Consider the following 23,911-nt stretch of genomic DNA (forward strand, 5'->3'; position numbering starts at 1 on the left):
TGGTACCTTATAGCCATTTTAAGGTAGATAGCAGCCGGTCCTGTATATAAACTAAAATTGAAATGCCAATGAGCTAATCATAGGTTGTGGTTAGGACTTGCTTTTTTTATTTTATTTTATTTTAACATACTGGTTACTCAAAACCATGTCAATTCCATAATATTGCAAATTGCTGTTGATGTTATATTGGGACTCTTAATTGACTGTGATGATATTCTACCAGCTCTAACTTCGGACCAGAAATGGTCTCCCCAAGAAACTGTTCAACCCATCTGGACAATAAGTAGCTGGACTCTATGCTTGGTATATGTTTGCAAGGAAAGAATCTTGATTGAATTTGAACTGTAATACTGCATCAAGGTGGATGAATCCACCGGGGGGAGGGGAGGGGAAGGGGTGTGGGGATTCCCAGAGCCTATGAAACTGTCACATAATGCAAAATAATTAATAAAAAAAACAAGGTTGGCATTAAAGCTACAAAGACCCCCCTAAACTCCCTGTCTTTACTACCAGGGAAGAAGGATTTATAAACAATAGTAGTCAGGTAGGGACTTAGCCAGAGGGTACTGTCAGTCGACTACACCTTCCCATGAAATGGAGAAGAGGATTATTTCCCTAACAGAAAAGGGAAGAGATGATCAGAACTAGAAAGTCCTTCTCTACAGAATAGTTACCTGATACATTAGCTGTTAGCTAATAGTGTAGAAAGACCAACAGGTGGGCCACCTGGAGCTATCCATGGTGCTGCTTCAGCCTAGTTAGGAGGCTTCTATTAGTTACTACATATCCTGGGTAGTGGCAGATACTTTACACACTTTTCATCCTTTAGCACTCACAGCAAAGTTAGTAGTGCTATCAACAGCCTTGATTCTATAGATGAGTAAACTAATTCTTGGAGCCTGTCTGACTCTACTTGGTGTGTGAATCACCTTTTCAGACATGAGTTTTGAGGACTTCATATTTATTTAACACATTTTCTCTGACCTGTAAACAAATGGACTCCTTCTGGAATTAGGGGTGATAGGAATTTACACCAACAATTACTGGATTTAAGTCATGAAGGAGTCTTTAATGAGAAAGATTAAGCATATGCAACTATATTTTGTATTGTTGATTTAACAGATGTGTGGAAAATTCAAATACATTTATAAAAAAATACAACAAAATTGGTACCTCCTAATTGGAGGAAAGCAAATTATGAGTTTTTGTAAAGATATCAGAGCCTTGTTTAGTGTTTTTCACTTTTCAACTGTAAAATGAAAATAAACTCCAAGATAATGATAATGAAAACCCATCCTTCATTAAATTGGGATAAATCTTCACTGTGTCAATCATAGAGTCATAATTAAGGAAAATGCATGTGGATTTTTGATGCCAAACATTAATACATCTCAGCATCTAAATTGCCACTGGGTTAGGGAAGAGATTTTGCTCAAAATCATTTGTTAGAAAATTCGGGGGGAGAAAAACACAATATTTAAGATATGACCAACACTGGTAAACAATTTAAAAATTCTCCATTGTGGTCTTTAGACCCTGGAAGGTGGAGGGGAGGAAAGAATGGATTAATTCTGAGGAATCTATGCCTGATTAAAAAGTATAAGCACGATGTTGTTTATGGATATACTTTTGAAGAGAGTTGTCGATAGCTTTTAAGAGATTATTAAAATAACTATGAACACTTAGAATGTAAGAGGTTTAAATTGTCAGTCCAGAAAATGAAGACTCAGACAGCAAAACTTCTAATGATATCTGCATATTTATGTCTACGGATTTGAAATAAGTAGCCCATTAAAATTTGGCAGTTATGGTCATTTTAAATTAATGCTTGTACTTACAGATTTTAGTAAAGAGTTTTACTTTTATAGGAAAGCAATCTAATTAAATAAAAATTGTGTTGTTCTTTTCAATTGGATTTATTACTCAAGGGAGCCTCTAAATGCAGTCAGGAAGCATTTGAGGTGAATCCGTGATGTGGGAAGGCACCAGTCACCTACTTAAAATTCAGTAATGCTCCCTACATAAGATACCCATTTCATGTATAGTACAGATCCTGGAGGTCACTCAGTGTCCCTGTCTATCACTGTATGGCCCAATAATGACAATCTCTGATGCCGAGTTGAGAGAGTGGGAGAAAGTTCCAAGGCAAGCTCATGCTCCTTTTTTTACCTTGGCAAAGTTTCTTACTGAAGCTTGGTTGCAAATATTTTTAGTTGGCTTGATAAAGGCAAAAATCAGGACTAAGCTGGATTCAAGAAAAGTTTTATTAACATATGTTTACCCATTTAAAAGGTAGAACAGTGTAAATACACTCAGAGAAAAAAAGAAGGCTATCCTCTCTGGTTCACTCCCAAAATGTTGGGCCAGGCCCAAAGACAGGAGCCAGGAACTGGACAGGAATCCAAGTACGTGAGCCATCACATGATGCTTCCCAGGGTGTGTGTCAGCAGGAAGATGGATCCAAGTTAGAATGGAGCTCAAACCCAGGCACTTCAGTGTGGGATGGGGGCATCCCAAGAGATGTCTCAATCACTGTGCCACAGTGCCCACCCCAAAGCATGATTTTTAATCTAAGAGATTAAGTCTGGAGAAAGAATGAATGACAGGGTATAATTCTCTTCTTTGAACATTACAAATTCTCTATCTTTTCTCTTACTTTGCAGTGATTTAAGGGGCAAGAAGCAAGAATGGCTTAATTACTTCAGAGTCCATCCCCACCCCCACTCCCCACAAAACGCTACTCTTAGGGAAGGCAGAGGGTGTGATCAATCAGCTGTGATCCGTAGAGTCCCAGAAACTTCCTGGTACCTATGAATGTGGGAATTCCAGAAATGTGAAAGGCATAGAGGGCACACACATCTCCAGCTCTCTCTCTCTTTTTTTAAAAAAATTATTTATTTTTATTACAAAGTCAGATATACAGAGAGGAGAAACAGAGAGGAAGATCTTCCATCCATTGATTCACTCCCCAAGTGAGCGAAACGGCCAGTACTGCACTGATCCGAAGCTGGGAACCTGGAGCCTCTTCCGGATCTCCCACGCGGATGCAGAGTCCCAAATCTTTGGGCCGTCCTCCACTGCTTTCCCAGGCCACAAGCAGGGAGCTGGATGGGAAGTGGAGCTGCTGGGATTAGAACCGGCACTAATATGGGATCCTGGGGCACATTCAAAGCGAGGACTTTAGCCGCTAGGCGACTGTGCCGGGCCCCCAGCTCTCTCTTTTTATTTCAGAACACTGGCAGGAATGAACTAGAGAGCTGTCACCTGGAATGAGCCAAACTCTGAGAGCTGAAGCACATATGAGGCTAGAGGTGCAGTTGCAGAGAAGTTAGGATGGTGGTAAATTGGGGGATTTCAAAGGGGAACTATGATGGTTAGTGCCTTACACCTGTGAATCAGGTTTTCGGTGGAGATTCTGTGCCCTGGTGTGTTGAAAGTTTAGAATAAGGAGGGGCCATAGAGGCTGTCCAGAGCAACTTCCACAGTGATAATACCTATAACCCAAGCAGAATTGAGGCTGCATCCAAGGACATTCATTATTTGAAAAGAATGTTCTTTCATCAGTGCCTTGCGTGATCTGGTCCTACTCCCTACTCTCCTACCTGCAATTTCCTGTGGTTGAGTAGGGAGCAGTTAATCCAAGAACTGCTCATGACTTGTCTAGTTCCTCAGTGTAGAGGCCTTGGTTTCCAAGTTAATCTTTTATTCTTTTTTAAAAAGATTTATTCATTTATTCTTTTTAAAATTTTATTTATTTTTATGGGAAAGTCAGATATACAGAGAGGAGGAGAGACAGAGAGGAAGATTTTCTGTCCGCTGATTCACTCCCCAAGTGGCCCTAATGGCTGGAACTAGCTGAGCCAATCGAAAGCCAGGAGCCTCCTCCAGCTCTCCCATGTGGGCGCAGTGTCCCAAGGGTTTGGGCCGTCCGTGCTGCTTTCCCAGGCCACAAGCAGGGAGCTGGATGGGAAACGAGGCTGCTGGAATTAGAACCAGCACCTGTATGGGATCCTGGTGCGTGCAAGGTGAGGAATTCAGCCAGTAGGCTACTGCACTAGGCCCTATTTATTTATTTTTAAAGCAGAGTTGCAGAGAGAGGAGAAGAAAGAACAAGAATGGGAGTGGTGATTGAAAAAGGAGAGAGGATGAGAGAGAATGAATCTTTCATTGCTGATTCATTCCCTAAATAGCCAGGCTGAATCCAGAAGCCAGGACCTTCATCCAGGTCTCCCACATGGGTGTAGGAGCTTAAGTACTGGGTCATTTCCACTGCTTTCCCTGGCACATTAACAGGATGCTGGCTTAGAAGTGGACCAGCAAGGACATTAATAGGCATTCAAATGGGATGCTGGTGTTGCAGATGACAGCTTTATGTGCTATTCCAAAATGTTGGTTTCCAAGTTAATCTTTTAAAAATTTATTTACTTTTTTGAGGGATAAGGTGTGTGTCTGGAGAGAGGGAGAGAGTGACAGCATCCGTCTTCTGGTTCACTCTTTACAATGGCCTGCCAGTCGTCAGGACTGGTCCCAGGTCAAAGCAGAGAGCCAGGAACTTAAATCCAGATCTCCTCGTGGATGGCAGGAACCTAGAACTACTTGAGCCATCACTGCTGCTTCCTAGGGTCTGTGTTAGTGGGAAGCTGGAGTCAGGAGTTGGTGCCTGGAATCAAAACCAAGCAAAGCACTTTGACTTGGGATGCGAGAGTCCTAAGGAGGGTCTTAATTGCTAGATCAAAGACCTGCCCTCACAAAGTGGTTTTTTCCTTTGTGTTACTGTTTACTGTTATGAGGCCAACAGAAGCAAAACAAGCTCAATTTGGGGCTATCTCAGTAGCTACAGAAAGAAATCTTTGTAACAGTGAAGTAACAAACAGAATATACCAAGAAACATGTGCTTTAATCATCTCAATATCCTAGTATAGTCAGCGTCCCTACTGCCCCTATTTTACGGATGAATAAAGCTATGAAAAGAGAGATTGAGTAATCTGTTTAACATCACTCAAACCCAGCCAGTCAGGCTCCAAGCTTTAGAATCTTCACATCTCTATGTTGTGCTACCTTTTGACTCTTGAGACAAAAAAAATTAGGCTTCTTCATATGTGTCTTCCCCACAAGATTAGCTTTGCCCTTGTCTACCCAAACTCCAGCTTAAAGACAAGAAAGAAAATGCTCTGGGTGTGTATTAAGTTGTTCCTCAAAGGGAGTAATCCAAACGAAACTTTTCTTGAGGTCCCATTTCCTACTGCTTATGCAAGTCAGAAATGATAAGGAATGGAGTACCAGGTACAGTCTTTAATGTCTTCTTTGCACCCTACCTTTCTGCTTAACAAGTGAGAGCGGTCGTCTACAGTGCTGTTTTAACTGAATATCAGGAGGAATGCAAACACAAGGGATGGGGTTGGGTGTCAGTTGTGAAGCAACATGAGCTGAGTATATATTTGTGGTAGAAATTGTGTTCCTCTTTCCAGACTGCCACCCATGGACCTTGGAAGTTTTGTGGATGTATATAAAATGTATAGTAATGTCTAGAAAAGCACATGTCAACAGTCAATCTTGTGTTACTGTGAGATTTCATGGTGATCTTAGATAAAACAGCTACCATGTCCTCAAAATAAAGGGCTGAGAACATTCAGCTCGTAAGTCAGTGGGCTGATAATCCATTTTATTGTGAGCTTTGTGGAGTAAAATACAAGCTCTTAATGAGCTGTTTAAATATTAATGAGAAGTGGAGCATTATTTCTCCATTTCACATCATTTATGATGCTGTGAAAAGAAGTTCCATTACAGTCTCAAAGGAGAGAAGCAAATTCAATGCCAAATATTTCCCTGTTCTGAAAGAATTTGGATAGTTTTTTATGCAAGAAACTAAATCTTCATATAGTACATTTAAGCAGGCAGTAATGAATTTTGACCTCATAAATGAGTTATAGATGGAGCAGCATGAGGTTATAGTTTCCAGATATCCTAGAGGGAAGTCAACTCTATGGGGATCTGAAGTTTGATCTATATTCTCAGCTAAACACTAAATGGTGCACATAACCAACCAAACTTTGGTGTCATTTGTACCTTGTTAAAATCCCATGCCTGTTGTTTTAAGTGTATGGCAAATATATGAGAATGAGCTCTCATTTCACCTCCCCGCCCCCCGCACTTAATCTGCCTCTTACAGAATCATGAATGATGGAGTTCAAAGTCTCTACTTTGTTCAGAAGGAGATACAGGGGCTTAGAGAGGAAGAATGACTTATTCAAGTTCATACCAACTGTTACCAACCCAGCTAGAAACCCAGAAGCTATTACTCTGGGGGCAACACCTGTGACCTTTGTCCAGCTTCCTACTTCAGCCTTTCCCTAGAGGTTGAAATGGGATTGATTCTTTCAGAGTTAACGACTCTAAAGTATGATCATATACTCCTAAACTAATAGTGTCTTCTTGGGTCTATCAATATTAATGGGTAGTGAATGTGTGGACTTTGCTATAGTTAGTAAATGAAATGAGGGCTCTACTTTATGCACAGAAAGATGTGCACTTGGAAATCCTTTGAGGCTTATTCAGGCCCAATTTGTGCATTTTTTAGCGTCTTGGCAAAGCAGTGAGCTTGTAGCTAGGAAGGATCGGTGATGAATCTGTAGCAATGGAATGTAGGTCACATGGAACTTTTGACAGCCTATTGAAGGGCAGAACAAAGGTGAGTTGCTAAAGGGCCAAGTACTAACTTACGCAATCAGCTTCATTGCTCCTACTCTTTTTGACAATCCTTATTTTTAATCAAGTTGGAAAACCTCTCTTGCTGCCCCAGTGGACTGCCTGCTGTTGCTGTATTGAATTTTAGGCCCAACTACACAATTCTTACTTTTTTCCAATACTATTATACCTAAATATACACATATTCAAAATCTGGCCACCTAGCCCATCCATATTCAGACAATCATGTTGTTTTTATGTAACACTCCAATGCCTTTAATAAAATACAATTTTTGTATGAGCTTGTCCCAATCCACTTTGCTATACCTCATGACATTTGGCACAATGCCTTCCAGGGAGATGTTCCTCATTATGTGCAAGATGAATGAGTGAATGTGTAAAGAAATGATTGAACATAAAAGCATTTGTTTCAAGAAACCAAATCAAGGACCACAGCCTCCTTGGTCACAATTGTAGTTATTCAGGTCTTTCTTCTCTTCTCTTTTCTTTTCTTTTCTTTTCTTTTCTCTTTTCTTTTCTTTTCTTTTCTTTTCTTTTCTTTTCTTTTCTTTTCTTTTCTTTTCTTTTCTTTTCTTTCCTTCCTTCCTTCCTTCCTTCCTTCCTTCCTTCCTTCCTTCCTTCCTTCCTTCTTTCCTTCCTTTAATAGTCCCTCAGTTTTTTAAAAAGGTATTTAAATATGTTCCCCTATCTGTTGCTACATCATACTATCTCCAAAACATAGTGTCATAAAACACTAATTAATTATCTGTCTTGGATTTGTAGACTGTCTAAGGCTAGCTGGTGTTTTTTGTGTGACATCTCTCATACAGTTTTAGCCCTGTGAAGGCTAGGGCTGGAGTTATCTGAAGGTTTGCCTGGGCTGGATACCAAGATAGCTTACTTACATGGTTTACAGTTTATGCCAGCTGTTGAGCCACCTGCATGTGTTTTCCCTGAGTGCCTTCTTTCTTCATACTGACTTCTTCCAACATGGCAATTGGATTTTCAAAAGTAGTATCCTAAGAGGCAATTGTAAGTCTTCTCGTGACTAAGCCTAAGAAGTTCCAGAAGTCACTTGCACTGTGTCTTACTGGTTAAGCATGCCATTAAAACCAGCCTAGGTTTAAAGAAAGGGAGTGTCAGATGGGCACAGAGAGGGAGTCCTGATAGTCACTATCTTTGGGCATTATCCTGCTGTAAGTTTCCAGCTGTTATCCTGGAGGTCACCCACCTATCCAAACATATCTCTTCATTTGTTAAGCTATTGCACTATTGAGTGCTGGGGACAACTTCTGTGCTTGGAAATATCTGGGGAGTAGTAGGAAGGAGGGAGAGAAGTCAGTGGTTTGAAATGTTAAAGAGAGAGAGAGAGAGAATTCAGGATATAAAATGAGGACATTGTGAAATGATATAGGGAGGTAAGTGCTAAAAAGCACTTTGTCTCTTTCCTCTAACAGCTCAGTGTATGATGGTCATGGGTCAGCAATAGAGGCAAGCACAGTTGGAAAAAGTATAATTCCTCCTATGTATGTTTTTGAAAATTATTTATGTATTCATTTATTTGTAAGCCAGGGAGAGAGATCTTCCTTCCTGCTGATTCACTTCCCATATGTTTGTAGCAGTCAGAGCTGGGCCAGGCCCAAACCAGAAGCCTGAACTTCAATTCAGGTCTCTCAAGTGGTGACAAGGACCCAGGTTCTTAAATCATTACCTGCTCCCTCCCACGGCAAACATTAGTGAATGCTGAGAATCAGAAGTGATACTCATTTTAAGCATCATCTTAGATGCTGCACCAAAAGCTACCCTTCCTGTATACATGTAGTGTCTCCATTATAATGGAGTTCTATGCATTTCAACTCAACTCATCACAGACGTTACTCCAAAGGCTAGCTGTTGCCCTTGCCTATGTCATTTACAGCCTGCATCTTATTAGTACTGAGAGATATCTCTTACAGACAAATGAGCTGAGCAAGAATAGTGAGCATGACTGGGGTATCTTGCAGTTCTATCATCCAGTGATGAGTGAGTAAGGCTCTGGGGAAGTTGGATCTGGCCTTTCTCACGCATTGGGAGTAGTCCCTGTTCTGGCTGCCCTACTTCATGAATGTTAAAATCTGCCAGCAGAAAATCCTCTTCCTTTAAAATAAAAATAAGCCCGATTTTTCCCTCATTCTGTATTCAACCTTTCAAGGAGCTGCTGGTGTCTCAAAAGTGTTAAGCTGGAGCAGAAAGGTTTAGATTTCTTATCTCTTAGAAGCGTTTTCATTTCTTCCGGTCAGGGGGATTTGATTCTACTACTGTAGCAGTTTTTCACAAGAATCTGCTTACTTCTTTTTCTGAGACTGAGATGCTGGGCTTGGCACGCTCTTGGCTAATGGAGGACATCTCCCTTTCTCTGCAGTGTCTTCTGCCGTCTGCCCATTTAAATCTGACCTCCTCTTTAAAGCCTCCTTATTCTGTGTCCTCTTGCAGCCATCCTGAGGCTTTTTCACCCATACTAAGTCTCTGAAGTCTTAAAACCTTGGCATTTGCTCATCATTCGGTTCTCTGAGAATGTAGCATAGTGTCTTCAGTGAGTCCTGGAATTCAGATCTTGCTCACAGTGACCATCTGTGTGGTCTGGGTAAGTCATGGCTTTCCCTGCGGATTTGGCTTCTCCAGTTTTAAAGTGAAGGACTAATCTCTGCTGTTATGTTATGCTATGAGTTTGTGAACTGAGTTCTTGGACCTCTGAGATCACCCTTACATGTCATTTTGGGTACTGGTCAAACTCACTGTATTGCAGCTTCTTCTCTCATAAGGATCCAGAAAACATGAAAAAGTGCATTGTTACTGAAAATATGAATTGAGTCTCTTCTGCAACCTTCCTCCTCCCCTACTCCAGTAATTTTTTTTTCCTTTAATGAGGATACTTCAGACACTGTTCCTTCTCATGGTTCCTTATCTGGGTCTCTGATTATCAAGTGTGGCAAAGGGAAGCCTGCTTTCTAAAGGCTGTTCTTCAAAGACTTGATTAATGTACCATGCCACTTCCCAAATCCCACTAGAATGCCCACAGACCAATTTTGTTTTCCTTTGATGAGGTAAAAATGCAAGGCATAATTGCTTCTTTCAGGGGGAGGAGTGATTAGCAGGAGATCTGCTAAGTCCCTGCTATCTCCATCACCAGAGCATGACAGCCCAATTCAAGGACAAGTGGCCTACACACTGGAACTCGCGTCTGTTCAAGCTAAAACTTCTCAAGATTTGTTTGTGCTAAAAATGATGATGGGAATTAAATTTAGGGAGCCAGATATTTGGCTAAAAGTCAGAAAAAGCCAGAAATTTTAAGGCTGTTTTTATGTCCTACAAAATGAAATCCTTTGTTGGAACCACCATTGTAGTTAACCATGTGCCACCAGATTAAAGAACCCCCACATTCAGTTGTTACCATGTTAACCATGCCTTTCTTCAAGACTCATTTCTACTACATTCCCTCCTCCCTCAACTCTTAGCTCACCCTTCACTCTTCCATGACCCTGTTCCCTCATGTTCTTCCTTTGGCTTGGAGTGTACTGGCTCACACTAATGATCTACCCCTGTCTGGGGCAAAAAGGAGTTCAATAACACCTCTATTGTGGGCTTTAGAATCTGAATGACTTGAGTTTAAACCTGGATTTTCTACTTCCAGGCCAGTTATTAATCTTTCTAGTAGCTTCAGTGATTTCATTTGTAAGATGGAGCTTACAGTCTTAAAGCTAAAGTGTTGCAGGGTTGTACTAGGAATATGTAAGGTCATAGGAAGGTTGCACCATTGAACACCTTGCCTGGCATGTGGCAGAAGCCGAGTGAAAAGCGTTTATAGTTGTTTTCCTTCTGCGTACCTTCTGTGGTCAATAATACAGTATTAGACTGTGTGTGTATGTGTGTGTGTGTGTAACTTATCTCATTGTTAGATGGGAAGCTTACTGAGGATAGGCTTTATTTAGCACTCTTGTTTAACACTTTAAGCACCAAGCAGAGGTTTGAAGAATAAATTCTTAAGATATTTTACTAAGATGAATTGATTGTCATTTGACCTGCTTTTTCCTTGTGATTATGTATAAAAAATCCAGAACGAAGTCAATTTTGCAAAACAGTGCAAGAAATAATTTCTTCCTATGCTTTTAAAAAAGATTTATTTTATTTTTATTGCAAAGTCACATGTATAGAGAGGAGGAGAGACAGAGATGAAGATCTTCCATCCATTGATTCACTCCCCAAGTGGCTGCAATGGCTGGAGCTGAACCAATCCAAAGCCAGGAGCCAGGGGCCTCTTCCAGGTCTCCCATGCAGGTGCAGGGTCCCAAGGCTTTGGCCATCCTCAACTGCTTTCCCAGGCCACAAGCAGGGAGCTGGATGGGAAGTGGGGCCGTTGTGATTAAAACTGGCACCCATAAGGGATCCTGGCACGTGTGAGGTGAGGACTTCAGCTGCTAGGCTACTGTGCTGGGCCCTCCTCCTATGTTTTTAAGCCATACTTTATCAAGAGTGTAGCTTTGGGGTCTTGCCTCTTAAACTGTAAGTTCTTGGGCTCAAGGAGGAAATTGAGACCATGACCTTTTATGAGTGCTTCCAATATTTAGCGCTCTGTGGGGGCACTTGCTGAATATTTAAGTGTGTTGCTATTCATGATAAAAGCTTGGAGAATGACAGGTCTGGGAGCAGAAAGGCAAGTTGGTAATGGATTTCATCTCAGACAAATGCAGGAGGAAGATTCCTGAAAGGTTATAATTGCCGTGACTGCTCCAGCTTCATCCTGAAATCCTGTTCTCCCCTCACAAATACAGCTGGAGAGTTATTGCTATTATTTTCTGTGTTGAGTCTCTGGACCTCACTCCTAGAAGTGGATGGAGACGTCTGGTGGTTGGACAGCCCTGCTTTTGAGGATTGTTAGAGTAACAGCCTATTGATATGGAGAAATCAGGCAGGGAATTAGATAAATTTTAGCTGAAGGTTTTGCTAGTTACTGTGCCAGAATGCATCTGTGTCACACCCAGGGCCAGGAAAGAGAAGATGCCATGATGACCAAATAGAAGGTGAACATATATGGAGGAACCAAAAAAGTCCCAGAAAGCTTTCATATGCTAAGATCCCAGCCCATTTGTTTATTTAATTCAGGCAATAGCCCCTGCCTTATAACAGAGACTGGTAATGGGAAAGGGGTACTTGATGGCCCTTTTCAGACTCTCTGTCCGTCTATCCTCATAGGCAACCCTTGGGCCCACATACGTGTTGGTATGTGTTCACTCTCTTTTAAATAAATCGTATTCTTAGTTATGTATCATATTATATCTCTGCTGTGAATTCATATCTCTGTTGGGGACAAGAACCTGGAGTAAAGTATTGAGGTACCTAGACCCCTACCACTTTGGGCACTAACTCTCTGCACTGCACTGAGGAGTGGACCTGCCTTTGAGGATCAACATAGGGTTCAGTGCTGGAGACATTAGTAAGAAAATTAGAGTTTGGATCAACAGAGACTGTCTAGGTTTATAGCCCAACTCCATGTCTGGGCAAGTTTCTTTCTCTGTAAATTGCAAATGTTTACCTCATAGACTTATCATGAGAGTCAAAATATAAACTTTCCAGAAAAGCCTGGAACATAAAACCTGCCAGGTGGGTGTTGACTGTCACAATTAGAGCTATAAGTCAGGGAAAATCAAGCTGTGTGAAAAACTGTGTATCTTGTGCTTTTTTACATGCCTCTGTTTGATCTTTAATCTTGTGCAGTGAGTTCAACCCCTGGGATGGAAAGGAGAAAATACAGTGGTCCAGACAGGAGATGTATCAGATGGCTGGAACAAAAGAAACAGATTTTGGAGATATGTACAGGGAGTTCACGGCAGTTACTGAGGAAAAGGGAAGGGCAAGGAATGCTTCTGTGAGTGGTGATGTCAATAGTGAGATAGGAACATTATGGCAAGGTAGGTTCATATGGGGAGACGGAGCTTGAGAAATCTGTGGTTGATGGATCAAATTCCCCAAATATATCTTAATAATTGAAGTCTGACAATATATAGCTCCATTCCTTGGACAATCCCAGGAGGTTGGATGTCATATAGTGGGAGAAAAGCTAGGGAAGGTTTATATTAAGCCACAAGTTGCAATTGGCCTCTCTCTCTCATAAAAAATAAATGCGTGAAAAGGTGAAGAAGCCTATGTACATGCAAGAGCATGTGTTTTTTCATAATAAATACTTTCTGTAAACTTTTTGAAGATACCTTTTATACATGGATTTCTTGCACCAAAATAAACTTATCTTTTAATTTCATTTTCCATGAATTTTTAAAGTACTCTGTATTTACACATTTATACACAAGCATATGTATACATACATACCTATTCATATGTATTTATTATTGTGTGCATATACACATATGCGTATATATTTGTTTTTGCATATATTAATGAATAAAAATATTTGAAGGGTAGATAGGGAAGCAGAAATGTGGAGGTTAAGCCTCAGCCTGTGGTACCGGCATCTTATATGTGTGTCAGTTTGAATCCCGGTTGCTCCACTTTTGATCTAGCTCCTAGCCAGTGCCTGAGAAAGCACTGGAGGATTACCTGAGAGCTTGGACACCTGCACTCATGTGGCAGACCAGGAAGACCAGCTTCGGACTGAGCCAGCTCCTGCCATTGAAACCAACTGGGGAGTGAATTAGCTGATGAAAAATTTCTAGCTCTCACCATCTCTTTTTCTCTGTCTGTAATTCTGTCTTTCAAATAAAAAAGTGAATAATTAATCTTTAAAAGAAACAAAGATCTTACAGCTGCTGGTTCATTCCCCAAATGTCTGCATGAATCAGTAGCTAGCGGTTCCATCTAGGTGACAGGAACCCAAGTACTTCAGTCATCACCTGTTGCCTCCTGTTTCTGTAGGAACTTAGATCCAGGAACAGAGCTAAAATTCAAACTTAGGCACCCTAATATAGAATTCAGGCATCCCAAGCAGTGTCTAAACTGCCATGGAAAATGCCCAGTTCTACAAATTTATGTATTTTTAAATGTTTAATTGGTTGCAAGTCTTACATTGTCTTAATCTCTTCAAATCTGGTTTGGGCAGAGAGTTTTGATACAGTTTGGATAACAAGGATTAAATGAAACACTTGTTTTAGAAAATAAAGATATTTAGGACTGGCACTGTAGTACAGTGAGTTAAATCACCACGTGAAGTGCCAGCATCCTATATGAGTACTGACTGTAGCCCTGGCTGCTCCACTTCTCATTCAGCTCCCTGCTAATGTGCCTGAGAAAGCAGTGAAAGATGGCTGAAGTGCCTAGCTTGGGCTTGTAACATGGAAAAACTAGATAGAGTTCCAGACTTCAGGCTTTGGTCTGGCTACCTGGGCCTTTGTGACCATTTGGAGAGTTAACCAGCAAAAGGAAGATCTCTTTCTCTGTCTCTCCTTCTCCCTCTCTCGCTTTCAAATAAATAAATGCATCTTAAAAAAAAGACAAAAATATATTTTGAAAATATTTAAAATTATGTATTTTTGAGCCCACTCTTACATGGCAAGGTATTGAGTAGGGAGACTTTAATACTAATTTTGATTCACTTGCACACTGCAGCTTTTGTGGGCCCACCCAATCACGTAGGTGAATTCTACACATGCTACAAAATCTAGCTCTTTTGCAAAATTTTATATGAACTTTTGCCTGATCTCTACTCCTACCCCTGTAGTAGTCTTCAGATGCTACTGTAGTAGGCTATGTATCACCTGTACTTATCACTTGTACTATATGTGTCTGATTATGGATTTGGGGTTATAGCAAGACTGAGTCCTCACTCTTCTACTTTTTAACTATTAAGATGAAAAAGAGGCTGGCATTGTGGCAGAGTGGGTTAAACCACTACCTGTAGCCCTGGCATCTCATGGGCACTGGCTCAAGTCTGGCTGCTTCCCTTCTGATCCTTCTCCCTGTCCACACACCTGGGAAAGCAACAGAGGTTTGTGTAAGTTCTTGGATTCTTGCACCACTTGGGAGACCTGAAAGAAGCTCCTGGCTCTGGACTTAGGCCTGACACAGCCCTGATTGTTGCAGCCATTTAGAGAATGAAATGGTAAATGGAAGACTTCTCTCTTACTCTAACTATACCTTTGAAATAAAAAAAGAGGAAAGGAACCCATTACCATTTAAATTGTGATTTTACTTTAACAACTAGGGATATAAGTGTGAAATAATATCAAATAGTACATAATGGGGAAAAGGATGGTATTGCTGAAAGAAGGGAGCAGGGTTGATAAGAAAAGTAAATTACTGGCTTTCAAGTCAGATGAGTAGTGGTGGATGAATTTTCTTATTTCCAGATCCAAGTGAGAAGAAGCTTCTCAACACTTGAGATTATGATGACTCCTCTTGGGATTTCTCATTTCAAAATCAGGTTCTCAGAATCTTACCCCTGAGAAGGATGTTCAGAGGTCATTGGTCTCAACCTTTTGACCCTTGCACAATTCTGCAGCCTTCCTAAGAGAAGCAGGTTCAAATGTAATTATTTGCCTCTTGTGTGATCTTGGATAAATGCAAATATTGGATTCTGGGACTACATAGACTTTCTTTGTGGTCTTAAGCGTTTACTCAGCCCTTTATATTTCACCTCTTACAAAAGATAAAAATAAGTAGAATACTTGCATTATGGAACTATACAAGGACCTTACTGGATAACAAAGAGGCACATCCCATACAGTGCTTGGCACTAACTCTAATGGCTCAGTTCCCTTTTTGGAGCAGTACAGAACACATTGCTTCTCTACTAAGGGAAAGCCTACAATATGATAGCATATAGAGGGAGGAGCAGAACCAAGCTGACCTCTAACTGGGCACCTTTCATACCAGTTCAGATGCTGAGCCTGCTGACCTGAATAAGCTCTCATTTCCAGCTCAACTGAAAGAGCATTTCAATTCTGAATTGTCAGTCGTCAGCACATTTAAATGCCCCTGGACTATGAAAACATCAGAGGGAATTATTGACTGCTTTATTGATTTAACCAAATAGTTTTGTACAAATTATGGTCCATAAAATTATAGGCTCCCTGTTGTCTTCTATGAGGCAGAGTTTCAGTGCAGCTGAAAATGGAAGCTACCATTACCCTCCACAGGCATGATCTACAAGAGCAGAAATGGATCAGTGTGAATCAAGTGGGTTGCCAAAAAAAGTAGAGGGAGGAGCTGCCCAGAGAATGGAGAACAATTTCTGAGTAGGCTGGACTATAGAAGGCGAAAAAGAGAGGCTGGAAGCAGGTATGGAAGACCTTAAATATCATTTGAGGGTTTAGACTTTGTAGGCTATGGGGAATCATTATGAGTTCTTGGGCAAGAAATTGGCATGGTCAAAAAGTGGCATTGCTTCAGGCAGATAGCTGGCAATAAGGTGAAAATGGATTGCTTTGTTAGGGTGCAGAACAAGTAGAGACAAGAGTATACTTAGAGAGTCTATTGCAGTTGTCTGGACAAGAGGTAATAAAGGTTGTGCTTGGGCACTGGAAAAGAGAGAACAAACAGGAGACATATTGCAGAGTGAAATCGACAGGAACATATTGACTGACAAGGAAAAGAGGAAGGGAAAGTGAAGCATGTGTCATATTGGGAGCCTAGGGAAAGTTTCTCAGTTTTCAGACTTAACAGACTGCTGAAAAGACAGATTCTTATTAACTTATTCTTACTATGTATGTGTATGGGTGCACATATATGTGCATGTATATAGCTCCATTTGCATATTGAATAATGAACAATAAATTCACAATTTAATATAATTCAATTCTTTCTAATTCAATTTTTTATTTCCCTCAAGTGTATATATTCTTGATATGGTAGAGAGTATGAGTCTCTCTACATCTGTTACATCTGAGAAATTGCAGTTTTGTGATCACAGTGTTGGGGATTTGAAGATTCTGAAAATATATAGGCTAGTTTTACTGACAATGGTAGCTACAATTGACTAAATGGCTTGAGTGCTGATGCTTTTCATACATTACTCATCATTCTCACAGCAATCTGTGAGATAAATGTTGTTAAGGGCCCCTTCTCAAGGCTTCCCAACTCCTTCTACCTTGCTGCCCAATGTAAATACTGGTCATAGAACTCAGGTTTGGACAATGGGAATGTAAGTGGCTTCTACTTTTAGAGTTCTAGGTATAAAATTTTTTAAAAAAGATTTATTTTTATTACAAAGTCAGATATACAGAGAGAGGAGGAGAGACAGAGAGGAAGATCTTCCATCCGATGATTCACTCCCCAAGTGAGCCGCAACAGGCCAATGTGCGCCGATCCGATGCCGGGAACCAGGAACCGCTTCCAGGTCTCCCACGCGGGTGCAGAGTCCCAATGCATTGGGCTGTCCTCGACTGCTTTCCCAGGCCACAAGCAGGGAGCTGGGTGGGAAGTGGAGCTGCCGGGATTAGAACCGGCGCCCATATGGGATCCCGGGGCGTTCAAGGCAAGGACTTTAGCTGCTAGGCCACTGTGCCGGACCCTAGGTATAAAATTTGATATCTAATGGAAGGGAATAGCAGGAGAGAAAACAAAACAAGGCTTTCTCTTTTCTCCTTTCTCATTTGACTTTGACGAAATTGATGTTTAAAGGTCTGACAGTCATTTGCAACCGCAGATGACAAACATGGAAAAAAGTCAAATGGCTTGGAATGATAGGACAGGAGAAAAAGTGTTTGACCTCAATGACAATGAGCCTCTTAGTGAATATGTCTAAATCTCATGGAAACTGTTCAAACCACCATTAGTTGGTTATTTCACTCACAGAAAACCATACCCCGATGTTCAGTGCGCAAAACCAAACCAGAAACTGATGGAGCTGATTCAACCTCAGGTCTTTATGATATAAAATGATGCTCCTAGTTATTTGTGATGTATTAAGAGATAGTCTCCCTTTATCTCTGGTTGCTGGAACAGTTTCCTGGTGATAAACATGATAGGAGCATCTTCAATTCTAATGAAGAAACTCTTAGTGGGTCCTTGGATAGCTTTCGGGTGGAGACTGGTCAAATTTTGATTATTAGCTTTGAATTTTCAGTTCCATTCTGCAAGCTCCAAAGGGGGAATGTGTCAGAATTCATATTGATCACCAGTAGACACTGATCACTGATGATCTAGACAATCATACCTATAATGAAACTCCAGAAGCTCCTAAGTGAGGGAGCTTGGAGAGCTTCTGTTGTGTTGCCAGCCAACTTTATGGTTGGGATCCTTCCAGACCTCCCCACAGGACAGCCTCACCTGTTAATTTGAATGACTTACAATAAACAGGGAAATGTAAGAAGAGTGCCTTCTTGAGTTTTGTAATCTGTTTTAGCTAATTAAGGAATCTTAGGAGGGGATTGTGAGAAGCCTCAATTCATATCCAGTTGTCAGAAGTACAGGTGGCTCAGGATTTGTAGTTGGTATCTAAAGTACAGGAAATCTTGTGGAACTGAGCCCTTTAACTTGCAGGAATTAAAGTTAATTGACTCGGAATAGACAGTGACAGAATTGAAATTAATTATTAGACACACAGAATAACTAATGTGAAGAGAGCCCTATTAATGTCAGAAACGTTCTAAGGAAGGAAAAAAAGACTTACTCCTACACATTCTCCCTTCCAAGACTCATAATTAACAATGGAAATGACTTCTTTTGTTGTATGTGATGGACATATCCACTGTCCATTCTGTGGTCTCCTCTCACTTCTTCTTCCACAGTTTTGGATACCTCCTAGGTTTCAATCGCTGAGGGAAGCCATAATCAGGAATAAGATGATTAAAACTAATACAGCCATGCCCTCAAATTGTCCATCAGATTGAGGAGGGGTTGGAGAATTGTGTTGCCTAACTGCCATTTTTGTATGACCCATAATCTAAGAATGTTTTTCATATTTTCTAGTTGAAAGGAAAAAGAGCACTATTTCATTAACAATAAAAATTACGTGAAACTCAAATTCAATTTTCAGTGTTTGTAAGTGCAATTGTTTTAGAATACAGTCATGTCCTTAGACGTATGCCCTGTCTTCATCACTTTTGCACTACAGCAACAGAATTAAATGTTTACAACAGAGATTGCAAACATTCAACTACACTGACTCTTTCCAGAAAAAAGTTCACTAACCACTGGTGGAGGGAGAGGTGTTCTGGGATATTTGTTAGGTTGAATTACCGTTGCCTTTTAATGTCTTGTTGTTAGTTCCTAAGAGACACAGAACTGTATGCTTCAGTAATTTTGAACTCCACCCAAACAGAGAGGACAGAACATGAATTATTTTAACGTACACTGTAAAATTCTGAGTTGACTAATTTTACCTTGGAAAAATTGATTGACCTTTTAATTAAGCTCCCCAGAGCCTTCTACATATTGGCTGTCACCTGAAACTCTTTTGCTCTTGGAGATTTCTCTGAGTACATAAGACATCTTGCTCAAATATTGGTTCTCATCAGGTTTGTCCCTGGGATAAAACTGTTTTTTTTTTTTTTAAATAAAGACAATTGTTTTGCTTTTTGTTCTCTTTCCAAAATAAAGGAAGTACTAGGTGACTTCCTTTAAAAAATTATGGTACTTACTATTTTTACTGTATCAAACACCTTAGAAAACACTTTTCTATTGGATTTTTTTTAAGCACAAGTGGTAGCTGATTGTAGCAAACCAGTTTGGAACATCTAGGCAGATGAAGGAAAAGAATATGATACTGTATTTTAGCTTTAGGAAAGAATACCTGCCTGTCAATGTTTATTGATGATCAGTGGTGACCTCACCTCTGAACAAGGTGGGAGAATAAAGAAACATAATGGGAGAAGAAGATAAAATACAGCTATTCAATTATTTCTTATAGTAAGAAATTAAGAAACTAGAGAACTAAGAGTATTAAAATGTGGAAACAATGGTCTTACCCACTTTCCTGAGGCCTTGCCCCTTTGCGCCCTAATCAACTATGTAAAGATCACCAAAAAAATAAAAAAAAGAAATAGTTTTACCAGCTATCAAAAACATAATAAAGCCTCAATAATTAACTCAAAGAGATCATAGCAAATAAATAGATATAACACGGGGCCGATGTTCCAAGTAAAGCCACACTTGCAACACTGGCTTTTCATATAGGTGCCAGTTCATTTCCCAGGGAAAATCAGCAGAAAATGGCCCAAGTATTTGGTCCCTGATACCCATATGGGACACTTGGAAGAAGCTCTTGGCTTTGACATGACCCAGCCCTTGTTATTGCAGCCATCTTGGGGGTGAACTGGTAGATGGAAGATCTCTCTCTCCCCTTTTAAACTCTGACTTTCAATCAATCAATCAATCCATCTTTTTTTAAAATCATTTTTTTAAAATAGACATGACCAGAAGACAGAATAGAGAATCCAGAATTAGATTCAAATGCTATACTCTTTCAGAATATGGGAAAGAAGATATTCTGAGCTGTTGCACAATTCAGTAAGTGATCTTGGAATTGTGTAGTGTCAGACATATTTTAAAAATTTCAGAAGCTTACATGAAGCTTACATACTAAACATGAAGTTACACAAAAATACAAAGAAAACGTGGATGAATTTATGAGATTGAGAAAACCAACCATGAGATCCCCTCTTGAACTAAGTGGAATTACTATAATCAGAAAAGACAGACATAACAAGTGTCAATTAGAACCTGGAAAAATTGTAAACTTCACACATTTCTGATGAGAATGTAGGATGGTTCAGCCACTTGGTAGTTCCTTAAAATGTTGGAGTGATATAGCTACAAGCCAAGGAATGCCATATTGGAAAGCGGGTTAGATTCCAGGCAAACCCTTTTCGTATTCAGTATCCTACTGATAATGCATCCTAAGAGCAGTGGATAATGGCACATGTGTTTGGGCCTCTGCTACTTATATGGGTGACTTGGATGCAGTTCTAGGCTCCTGGCTTTGGCCTGGCCCAGACTGGACTTTGTGAGCACTTGGGGAGTGAGCCAGTATGTGAAAGATCTCTGTCTCTCCAATAAGCTTGACAAGTAGATGAAAAAAAAAAAAACAGATAAACATTTGAAAAAATGAGGGGACGGCATTGTGGTGCATGAGGTTAAGCTACCTGCAAGGCAAACATCTAATATGAACACCAGTTTGGGTCCTGGTTGTTCCGTTTCTCATCCAGTTCCCTGCTAAAGTGCCTGATACAGCAGTGGAAGCTGGCTCAGGTACTTGATCCCTGCCACCCACATGAGAGACCTGGATGGAATTCCAGACTCCTGACTTCAGTCTAGCTTTGCCTTTGCTTCTGTGCCTATTTGGGGAGTGACGATGTATATGGAAGACCTCTCTCTCTCTCTCTCTCTCTCTCTCTCTCTGTAACCCTATCTGTTGGGGAAGAGAATGAATATCTAAAAAGATAGACAAAGCAACACAATGCAAAAACAGGGAGAATACTTGGGCAAGTATACCATACAAGAAGATATTCAAATGGCCAGTAAACAGGGGACAAGGCACTTGGCTTCTTAGTCAAGAGAAAAGACCTATTCCATACTCATCAATGTGACTGAAAAAAAATTTTTTAAAGTAAACTTAGTAAATCAAGTCCTGGTGAGGATGCAAAACAAATTATTAACATTCACATACATTTAGGAATAAGTTTGAAAATCACTTTAGGAAACAGTATACTGGTATATGAATATTTACTGCTGTCTGTTGCAGGATTCCTTCTTTGATTTACACGCGAGAAAAAATCTACACAGTTTCTTAAATACAAGTATAGGCAAGTTCTGAGCAGTATTATTTGTATTGGCTTCCAACTGAGGACAACCCGCATGTCTAGCCACAATGGAATTAAGTAAGGTGTTTGTAGATGATGGGATATTATACAATGATACAAGTGAAGGAGATGCTGCTACACAGAACAGTATGACTGAATTCAACCAACAGAAGGCTCAAAGAAGCTGGGCTCAGAAGTATGAACATTGTATAAGTCTGCATACTGAAGATCAAAAACAGGCAAATTTACTCTGTAAGATTAAAACTAGGGTAATGGTTAATTTGGGGAAGGACGGGATGATAGTAGGAGGGACCATGAGGGGCTTCTAAAGGACTGATACTTAGTATTGAGATGCGTACCAGTAGTAGAAGTGTATTTACTTTGGAAAAATTCAGGGGCCCGGCGGCGTGGCCTAGTGGCTAAAGTCCTCACCTTGAACGCACCGGGATCCCATATGGGCGCCAGTTCTAATCCCGGCAGCTCCACTTCCCATCCAGCTCCCTGCTTGTGGCCTGGGAAAGCAGTTGAGGACAGCCCAATGCATTGGGACCCTGCACCTGCGTGGGAGACCTGGAAGAGATTCCAGGTTCCCGGCTTCGGATCGGCGCGCACGGGCCCGTTGCAGCTCACTTGGGGAGTGAAACAACGGACGGAAGATCTTCCTCTCTGTCTCTCCTCCTCTGTGTATATCTGGCTGTAATAAAATGAATAAATCTTTAAAAAAAAAAAAAAGAAAAATTCATCAAGTACTTTTTAGTAGTGTATGCTATTTCTTCCTATGTCAGCGGGGGGGAAGGGAGGAGACAATGAGAGAAGCCACACCCAGCCCCTCAAATGCCTCTGCACCCTGGGATGGAGGACAGTCACCTGACACCACCACCCCAGGGTCCCCGATGTGGGGCATGCTCCGAGGGCACCGTTCAAGAGATTTCAGTAGTTCAACAGTTCTGAATTACTGCCAATCTCACCATTCCAAGCATGATGAAATCTCTCCAGAATCCATTAGTTGTTGACATAGTCTACCTTAAAGTCTCCGTTTGCCCAGATTTTCACTGCCAGCACTTGGCTTGGGTAGTTGATCAATTTGTTCTGTCCTCTGTCCTCTATTGTGGTACCAGGTGTCCTCTGCAGACTCCAATGTACTGCCGTATCCTCCATGTGCACCTGGATATGCTGTCCACTGTTCCATTTAAGCCACTGAGGAGGCCCAGCTCTGATATGTGCACTCCACGGTCAGACCATGGAACCTGCAATTCTTGCCATGATTGGAATTCTTTTTTTTTATTAAGATTTATTTTATTTTTATTGCAAAGTCAGATATACAGAGAGGAGGAGAGACAGAGAGGAAGATCTTCCGTTCGCTGATTTACTTCCCACGTGACCACAGTGGCTGGTGCTGTGCTGATCTGAAGCCAGGAGCCAAGAACCACCTCCAGGTCTCCCACGTGGGTTCAGGAACCCAAGACTTTGGACCATTCTCGACTGGTTTCCGAAGCCTCAAGCAGGGAGCTGGATGGGAAGTAGGGCTGCAGGGACTAGAACCGACACCCATATGGGATCCCAGCATGTTCAAGGTGAGGACTTTAGCTGCTACACCACTGCACCAGGCCCCATGGTTGGGATTCTGAGTCCAGCAATTCAGTTGGTGGGATCCCAAAAGCAACTTCATCTGAGGTGATCCCTGACCTGATTTTTGTGGGTATTTGCCAATACAGGGTCTGACACAGTCTGTTGCCCCAGTCAGCTTGTGCACATGCTGGTGGAAGTAAGTGCTGGATCAGTGCTATCTCCAGCCCTATCTTCTACACAAACCAGTGAATGTTGCAGCCTAGCCTGATTCTGCCCGCTACACACTTGGACTTCATGTACACCAGTTAGAGCCAGCATCTGCCAGCTGATGCTGTGGCAAAGCCCAACGAACCCACACCCACTCTGTCTTATGCATGTACCAGTAGGAATAGTCAACCCAGCCTTGCTTTTCCCTGATCCAGCTCATATAAGGCCAACAGGTATTATAGCCCTGCCCAGCCCGGATGCCCCCATCCGAACTCTCATGTTCTCCAGTGGGAGTGGTGGTCCAGCAAGGAAGTCCCATGCAACTCCCCTAGCTGCTTTGCCCCTCCCCCCGGGTGTTACAGGTGCTGGTTGTGTGCAGTCTGGCATGGCCTGCCTCACCTTGGCATTTGTCAGTGGGTGCTGTAGCCTAGTCAGGCCTGGCCCATCTCCAATTCCAGCTCACGCTGGTGAGGGCTGCAGCCTAGCCCAGTCTAGCCGGTCCCCAATCCTGGTCCTCATGTGAACTGGCTTGTGTTCTGACCCAACTCAGCCTGACCCACACTCCAATCTGGTGCTCGGATATGAACTGGCCCAGCCTGGTTCTCCCCTGACCTGCTCCATTGTATGCCAATGGCTACCCTTCCCTGGCCTGTTCTGGGCTGCTCCCTATTATGGTTCTTGCACTCATCTGCAGGGACTATGTCCCAACAGAGGAGTTCCCCAAG

This window comes from Ochotona princeps, chromosome 16 (genome assembly GCF_030435755.1).
Source record: "Ochotona princeps isolate mOchPri1 chromosome 16, mOchPri1.hap1, whole genome shotgun sequence".
NCBI classification, from domain to species: Eukaryota; Metazoa; Chordata; class Mammalia; order Lagomorpha; family Ochotonidae; genus Ochotona; species Ochotona princeps.